The sequence below is a fragment of the Furipterus horrens genome, unplaced genomic scaffold (assembly GCF_987537825.1).
Source record: "Furipterus horrens unplaced genomic scaffold, mFurHor1.1.pri manual_scaffold_17, whole genome shotgun sequence".
Lineage (NCBI taxonomy): Eukaryota > Metazoa > Chordata > Mammalia > Chiroptera > Furipteridae > Furipterus > Furipterus horrens.
In genome coordinates, this window is record NW_028327187.1 from 49572572 (window position 1) to 49581870 (window position 9299).

The following is a 9299-nucleotide window of genomic DNA, read 5'->3' on the forward strand; positions in this document are numbered from 1 at the left end:
CCCATGGACATGGACAACTGGGTGGAGACTGAATGTGGAAGAATGGGGGGGCAGGGTGCAGGGAAGCAAGAGGGGGAAAAAAGTGAGACAACTGTAATGGAAAAACAAACAAACAGAAAATTTTTTAGTGGGGGGAAAAATAAAAATATAAAGAATAGAAATGCAAGTTCAGTGAATATTAGAAGGACAAGAAATTTCTTTCACACTGTATATATTTTCTCCCTATCTGATCCCTCCAGAATTTGGCATTCTAAAGAAGTAAGTAATGACCTAAGTTTCTTTGCATAAAACTAATAAGACCAGTTGTTAATAACGATTTTTTGACTAAGACTTTGACTGGAATGTCATGCCTAAAGGAGACATGCTTGGGCTTTGGTTGTTACCAAAAAGCCCTGAGCAACTGGGACTGACTTTCAAAGGTAATAAAAGTCCATGAGATAAAAGGCCTGGCACCTTGGATGGATGAGCGGTCCATAGCAATCTTTCCAGGGAAGGAATGAAGGTTGTTTTCCTGAAAGATGGCTAGAAGGGACCTTAAGGCACAATGGAAAACCAGGAGGACCTGGAAAAGACAGGTGTTTACAGGCAAGGCTGAATGCCAGGTATGTGGCTCAGCTTCTGTGCCCTGAAGGGCAGACTGAAGGTCACCCTAAATGTTCCTTGCGTAAGTTCCAGCAAAGCAGAACTAAAGATCATAAGTGATCATTTGCTGCTCTTGTTGTGTTTATGCAAATGAACAGGATAAATTAAAAATGAACTTAATGCAGTCCCTTTAATGACAAGGAGGGTAATCTTAGGGAGAAAAATCACAATTCAAGGAAGATCACAATGCCCAGTGGTAGACTATAAAGTAGTGCAGCTAACCGTCTTTAAAGTTTCTTTTCATTTAAAATTTGTTTTCATTTGAAAGTTAAACTATGTTTGTGGCATTATCAAAGATGTTTAATTTACAGGCAAGAAGAATGTCAAATGCCTTGCAACTGGATGTCTGTCCGATAAGACAGTCCTACAGATTTAGAGACTTGTATGTGGGTTATGTTACATAAATTAACAGGTGTTTTCTGTTTTCAAAGGGCGTAAGCCTACGATCTCATTACCTGAGTGATTGTCTGTACGTATAGGCCTCACTTAATCCTGTCTGCATTGCTGCCTCCTGAGACTCAATGGTTTGGCTGACCTAAGTGGCTGGGTTGGTGAAGAACGGGGTGGTCTGTGGGCTTCACTTTAAAACTGGTTTCTCTTTTCTATCCTAATGGCTTGGACAGAAAGAGCCCAGAGGCCTGAGAGGGGGGAAACCTAAAATATTTCCCTCAGTCCAAACTAAGTATAATGGGCAAAAGGGTTTTGGACAGGTGAGATGTACCTGGCATACCTTCCTCCAAAGAAGCCCTTCTTTTCCCTAATGTGGGACATTGAAAAATTAATACCTATCTTTTGTCATCTAGTGGTTATGGATTGAATGATGTCCTTTAACCCTGTTGCCCCCAGAATACAACAAGGATGCCAGCCTGTTAAACCAAGCATGCCGTTGTCCAGAGACAGCCAACCAACCTGGAGTCTGCACGATCCTTCCCCTTGAGGGAAGGCCACCGTCCCCTCCACACCCCCACTCTTATTAGGGATTTCTTGACCCAAGGGTAGGTAGGACGATGACCATGTCCAGCTTGAAGCAGCTAGAGGAGCTTGAGACCTTCGTCCATTGTCCTTTATAAGATTGTAAAGGGTCTTAAGTCTGAGAGGGAGGGATTATTATTTTTTATTGTTAAAATATTTAACTAATTAATTAATTATTTAAAAAAAAGAAGAAGAATATATGAAAGGATGAGGCAGGAGAGCTTGTATGTATGACCCATGGGCATGGACTTGGGGAGGGGATTGTTGGGGAAGGGGGGTGCTGGGCGGAGGGGAGCAAATGGGAAAAAATTGGAACTATTATAACAATATAATCAATAAAATATACTTAAAAAAAAGAAAATGCATCCTGCATTTCAGATATTTGCATTATGATTCATAACAGTAGCAAAATTACAGTTATGTAGTAGCAATGGAAATAATTTTATGGGTGGGGGGTCACCACAACATGAAGAGCTGTATTAAAGGGTTGCAGCATTGGGATGGTTGAGGACCACTGCTTTGGATGATGGTGATCTGTCCCTGCCTGAAGATGCCAGGAGTGTAAGAACCCTCTATTTCACTTTTAATCATTCTTTATTTATTTGAAAGATATTTACTGAGCACCTTTCAAATAAATAAATAAAGATTATAAAACATATTAATATATCAGAAACTGAGAAATGTTATGAAGAAAAATAAAGCAGGGTACAGTGGCATGAAAGCATGCAAAGAGTGGCAATTTTTAAATAACATGGTTAAGGAAATATCACTGTTAAGATGTCATTTGCACAGAGATGTGAAAGAAGCTAGTGAGTATGCCTGTGGTTCTCTGGGGAAAGAACATTCCAGTTAGAGAGAACAGCAAAGCCCCACTGGGAGTTATCTTGGCATGTCTGAGAAACAGCAAGGAAGCCATATGGCTGAAGCTGACTAATCAAAGGGGGAGAGTGGTAAGAGTTGAGGTCAGAAAGTACCCGGTGAAGTAGGAAGAGAACCAAAAATGTGTGGTGTCCCAGAAGCCAAGTGAAAAATCTATTTCAAATAGGGAGTTATCAACTGTGTAATACACCACTGTTGGATCAAATAAAATGAGAACAGAAAAATGATCATAAGATTTAAGACTGAGGAGATATTGCTGACCTGATTGGAGATGATTCAAGAGAGAGTGCGAAGAGATAAACTGGTGCTAATAAGCAGAGACAACTCTAGAATATCTGTTCTGAGGAGAAAGAGAAATGGGACTGTAACTCAGGTGAAGAGAACAGTTTCAGTTTTTCTTAACATTGGAGATGCTAGTTAGGTGAAAGAAAAATTGCTGATGTCACAGAAGGAGGGGGAAATGACTAGAGCGATGACCTTGATTAGGCCAAAAGGAACAGGATCTGGTACACAAAGGAAGGGTCTTTCAGTGGAATTACACAGTTCGTTCATAGTGACAAGAGGGAAGGCAGGGTATATGAATACAGATGTAAGTGGGTTTGTAGATATAGTAGTGGGAGTCTGAGATTGTTCTTTTCTGATGGCTTCTATTCGCTCAGTGAAACTGGGAGCAAGGTCAGCATCTGAGGAGGCTGGGGAAGGAATGCTGGTATTTTGAGGAGAGGAAAGATATAAAACACCCATCCAGAAGAAATCGAGAATGGATGAAGGAAATGTAGTGTTGAAGGGTAGCACTAAGGGCCCACTTGAGGTTAGCAGTCATGAATCTAAAGTGAAACTAGTCAGCATGCTGGGGCAGTTTGGAATAGAGAGAGTAGAATTTAATCAAGATTAGGTGTCTGTCACTCAAATATGATGAGGGCAAGAGAGACAAAGAGGCTAGAGTATATGCAAAAAAGTGAATATAATGATGGACATAGAATCTAAACTGCACAAAAGAAAGTGAGGACACTAAGGGGCTGAGGGACAACACTCTACATTTTAGCACATAATTTTTCTCTTGCTACTTTTATCACATAAGGGCTAAAATGTTTCTGTTCCTGTCAGCAACTAAGAGGGCACCAGTGACCTTGGAGCAGTGTTCTCACAATTGTACTCAGAACCACTGCCCCTCACCACTACCTCTGTAAGTGAAGTAACAAAATTTAGAAAATACTGTGTCCCCATCCCTCTCTTGGAAATGCACTTACCTGGTAACATATTAAGAACTGAATATTCTTGCAGCTGGGAAACCACATCTGACTAATCCAGTGGTTTACAGTTTTGCTTGTTCCTGGGGCTCTTGTGTAATATTATCAGAATCTATCCACAGGGACTAATACTCCCTGGAACACACTTTGAGGAATAGTAACGTAGGAAGCATTTTGGAGATTGGAAGCTGAATTTTAGGTCCAAATCTCACTGTAGCCTTTCTCCAAGGCAGGGTATATGGCAGGAATGCACGCCATCCCCAGACCATCTCACTGTGCTGCAGCTGAGCCAGCCCTTGGAGACTTGTGTTCTGTTCAGTTTCCCTACAGCTAAATAAACCCAATATTGTCTATATAGAAATGCAGCTGATTCCTTGGTTTTCATTCAGCTTCAGCTCTCTGAAGTTATATAGTCAGTAATTCCAGTGACAATGCACTGGAAGAAGCATGAACATTTATTAACCACTTCCATGCATCAAGTACTATGCTAGGCATAGTTTTCTCACTACTTTAAAAAAATATGATAAGAAAGTATCTGGTACTTTTAAAAATCCAGGAAAATCACAGACAAGGAGTCTTCTTCAAAAATGTGTTGCCTGGAAGAAGGGAAATAGGCTTAGATTATAATAAGCAATGTGTTTGTCACAAACAGATTTGAAACCCTAGGAACATTCATAGAATCAGAATGTTGGAACTGAAGGAGACCTTAGAGATCAATTTAAGATATTAGGGAGAGGTTATTGCATTCTCCTCAAAAGTTATTACGTAAATTGTCTCAGGAGAGAGGGATTAAGAAATCTTGCCATAACTGCTTTGATTTTAATTAAGCCATATAAAACGATATTGTCACATGAACTAAGGCCTACAAATCATTCTGTAAGAATGCAATATTGTAATTGGTAATTGGCTGGAACTGCAAATGAACATTTGGATTTTAATCTGTATTTCAATGCTGTGGGAGCCTGATTTGACCAGAATGCGGTGGTTGTCAAACATGAATATGTATCAGAATTATTCTAGGTATCTGTTTTGAAACTCATCTAAACCCCATCTTCAGAAACACATCCTTAGGGATATTCTCTTCCTAATAAGCTGTGAGCAGGCCAATGTCAACTAGTTAGCTGGGGCAGTTGCCCTGCAAAAAAAGCTTATTTCAAGACACAGGAAGTCTCTACTGTTTCTGGATCCACACTTTTCTACAGAATCTCATCTCACTGTGACAATGAACTCTTAAGAGACATGTTCTTCCCTGTGACTTAATTAATGATGGGGACTTCAGATTACTGGCTTCCAGAACTGTGAGAGAATACATTTTTGTTGTTTAAAGCCATCAAATTTGTGGTAATTTTTTTTTATGGCAGCCACAAGAAGCTAATGCAACTCATTTAGTTTTTAGGTTTGGGTAAGCCACACAACCTCTCTGAGCCTCAGTTCCCCCATCTGAAAAGGGGGCTAATAATAGAACCCTATGAGATCATAGGATTACTGTGAGGATTAAAGATGATAACTTAGCTGAAGTACTTGATTCAGAGTAGCTGTTATATGGTGGTGGTTGTTACTGGTGAGCGCAAACGTTAGCAGATGGTGTGGAATGATCTGAAAAGGTAGAGTCATATAGTTTATGCAGACTGATGTAACCATCAGTCCTCTATCAGAAGAACAATAAATATATCAGCAGGTTAGGGCAGGCATGGAGTAAGAAAAACAACTTTTCTTTCTAATGATTTTTATTTTTGTTTCTATAATGGTAAAATAGCTTACTTACACATGTCAAAATATTGTAAATCCCTTTCTAGTTTTGATGGACTTTCCTAACCATAGCATTTACAAGGCTACACCAGTGTTTTACATTTTGGAGCATCACCTCTTAACGAAATATATGGAAATTCCTTATCTCATTAGTAAACACTTTTCTGTGTGTGTGTGACCAGCCAACCCCATTTCTTCTGTGGGCAACTTTCATGTCAGTTTAAGTCCCTGAAAGTAGAATTTTAATATCCTATATGTTGACCTGACTAAACTCTAGAGTTGGGGGCACTCCTTCCTTTCACTCTGTAGCCCTCTGTCTCCATTTTTTTCAGAGCCCTTTGAGTTTATAAAGTTATGTCCACTTTGTCACCAACCTGTTTGTAAACAGAAAAAAATTTTAACTTTTAAAAATTGTTTTTCTATCACTTTTTAAGGATTTTATTTATTTATTTTTAGAGACAGGGGAATGGAGAAAGATAGGGAGAGAAACATCAATGCGAAGTTGCCTCTCACATGCCGCCAACTGGGTACCTGGCCCACAACCCACACATGTTCCCTGACTGGGAATCGAACCGGTGACCCTTTGGTTCATAGGCCGCTGGTCAATCCACTGATCCACACTAGCCAGGGTGAAAATTCTTTTAAGATTTTATTTTTTTATTTTTTAGAGAGACAGGAAGAGAGGGAGAAAGAGAGGGTGAGAAACATTATTGTGAAAGAGAAACATCGATCGGTTGCTTGTAGCCTCTTGTTCATGCCCCAACTGAGGATTCTGAGGATTGGGCCCACAACCCAGGCCTGTGCCCTGACCGCAAATCAAACCAATGACCTTTAGCTTTGTGGTAGGATACCAAGCAACTGAGCTATGCCAGTCAGGGCCAGAAAATTCTTTATTTTCTGTATCTGATAATCTCCACTTTCATCTATACAGCCACAACCAGTATTACTTCTGGGAGGTCAGGGAGATAATGCCCTATTCATCTATGTAGGTACTACCTAGTACACTGCACGGCATGTGGTAAATAATTGCTAAGGTGGGAAAAACAATGACAAATCTTGTCCCTGGAGCCAGGCAGATTTGGGTTCAAACCCTAGCTCCCCATTTTGCTAGCTGTAGGGCCTTGAGTAAATCATGCCAGCTTTTGGAACCTTAGTTCCCTCATCTTTAAAATGATGATAATAATAGTACCTACCTCCTAGGCATTTTATAAAAGTTAAATGAGTTAATATATTTAAAACCTTCAGCACAGTACCACAATGTAGGAAAAGCACAGTGAATGTTAGCCATGTATGAAGAACTGTACAAAATAGTGAATGAGTGAATGTACATTTCCAACAGGAAGGCATATAACACCAGGAAACAATTAGTGCCTATAAGAGAGAACCAGGGAAGAATGAATGGTCAGTGAGAGCTGATAAATACTTTATTTATCATATCTATTACCATGTGATTCCTACTATTGGGAGTACTTGAAAGCTAAAGTTTATAAAAATAAACCATTCACATCAAATGCACAGAAGGAAAATAACATTTCATATCATAACAGTAAGAATTGCTTAACTTCAGAAAGTACTTCAAAATATGATAAAGTGTTGAAGAATGCAGTTGTCAATAGAAGCTATTGCTAGTATTGCTCTAAATTAATTAAAAATATTGATTTTTCTGGTTTTAATGCAGAGTTTTTGAGTTATTTTTATTAGAGTTTGAGTGAGGAGGACTGCAGCAACAAATGACAACATTAAAGGAAGTCAGATGAATTTCAACCATAAAGAGAGTTGTACAGGCAATAAAAGGAACTTTTATATCATGTGATACACTTTAAGCAGTAGTGTAGGGATAGTGGGGGAAGGGAGAAAGGAGAATTGATACACTGTAAACCTAGTCAAAATCAGCTATTGCTCAGAATTCTGCACAATGAATGGCTGTATTATAGTTCTCCTGATCACTCACTCCTCCAGTCCTCCACTAATCATTCCTTCAACAAAAATATATTAGGTACCTACTATATGCCAAGCAATTGGCCTGGGTGTTAGGAACACAGCAGTCAACAGAAATTCTTGTTCTCCTAGAAGTTACGTGCTAGTAGGGATCAGCACACTATAGCTCACAGCCAAAATCTGCCTCCTCACCTGTTTTGGTAAATACAGTTATATTGAAATACAGCCATGCTCATTTTATGTATCATCAGGACTGCTTTTGTATAACAACAATCGAGTTGAGTAGTTGTGTCAGAAACTATCTGGCCCACAAAGCCTAAAATGTTTCCTATCCATTCCTTTACAGAAATAGTTTGCCAGCCCCGATCCTAGCAGGAGACATACAGTTAAAAAATAGATAATATACGATGTCAAATAGTGTTCAAAGTATTAAAAATAAGACAGAAAAATCAGGTACAGAATGGGGAGGGGGAACTTACAACTTTAAACATGGTAGCCAGAGCACTTCTCACAGATAGGAGGCATTTGATCTAACACGTGAAAGAGGTGAGCAAGTGAACCATTTTGATGTCTGGGTTGTATACAGCATTTTGGACCATTCATTGTAAGGAGTTTTACTGTTACTATGTGTGAGATGGGAAATCATTGGAGGAGTTTTGAGCAGAGGAGTTACATGATCTAACTTTAATGTTAATAAAATTAGTCTGGACTTCAAATCAATAAGGAAGTAATAGACTTGGGTGGGGGTGGCAAGGACACAGCAAAAAAAAAAAAAAAAAACGAAGAAAGAAAAAAGAGCTGGAAGGCTAGTGCAATGTACTGGGAGATAGATCATTGCAGCTTAAACCAGGTAATTAAAAAAAAGTCAAATTGTAGGTATATTTCAAAGGTAGAACCAACTAGATTTGCTGATAATATAAAATGTGAAAGAGAGAGAATAATGAAGAATGATTTCAAGGTCTTCTGCCTGAGCAACTGAAAGAATGAAGTTACCATAGTGAGATGAGAAAGACTGTTAGGAGCAGGTTTGACTAGTGGCACAGGCTTTGGCTGGGGTTAGAGTGGGAGCAGTGAATTAAGAGTTCAGTTTTGGATGTGTTGCTAGAGGGGAGGGGATTTGGGGGACAGGATGAAAAAGGTGAAGGGATTGAGAAGTATAGACTGGTAGTTGCAGAATAGTCATGGGGATGTAAAGTACAGCATAGGGAATGTAGGGAATAATGTGATAACTATGTATGGAGCCAGGTGGGTACTAGAAATATCAGGGGAAACACTTTGTAAAGTATATGATTGTCTAACCACTGTGCTGTACACCTGAAACTAATACAAAATAATACTTAATGTAGATTATAATTGGAAAATTTGCTTTAAATATATAAATATATAAAAAGATTAAGATGCCTAATAGGCATCTGAGTTGATACGTTAAGCTGATAGTTGGATATAAAAGTATGGAGAGGTCTAAGGTGGAGATACACATTTGGGAGTCATTGGCATATAGATAGTATTTGAAGGCATGAGAATGGAAGCATCATCAAGATTCAGTCCATGACAATATCTTATCAATTCTTCTTTTATATCTCACTCTTACATTTTATTTCCAGTTTACCTGCTACTATCCTAGACCAGGATCTCATTCTGTCTCACATGGCCTTTTGCAATAGCCTCCCAACTGGTTTCTTTGACTCTAAATGTCAACTTGAAACTCATCATCTCATCTGTCCCTCCCTCCCCAAATTCTCCCTACCTCTCCTGGGCTCCCCGTCTTAAACAATGGTACCACCATTCATACCTATGTGTTCAAGTTTGAAACATGAAAATCATCTTTGTCTCATCCATTTCCCTTACATTCTACATGCAATGCATTAC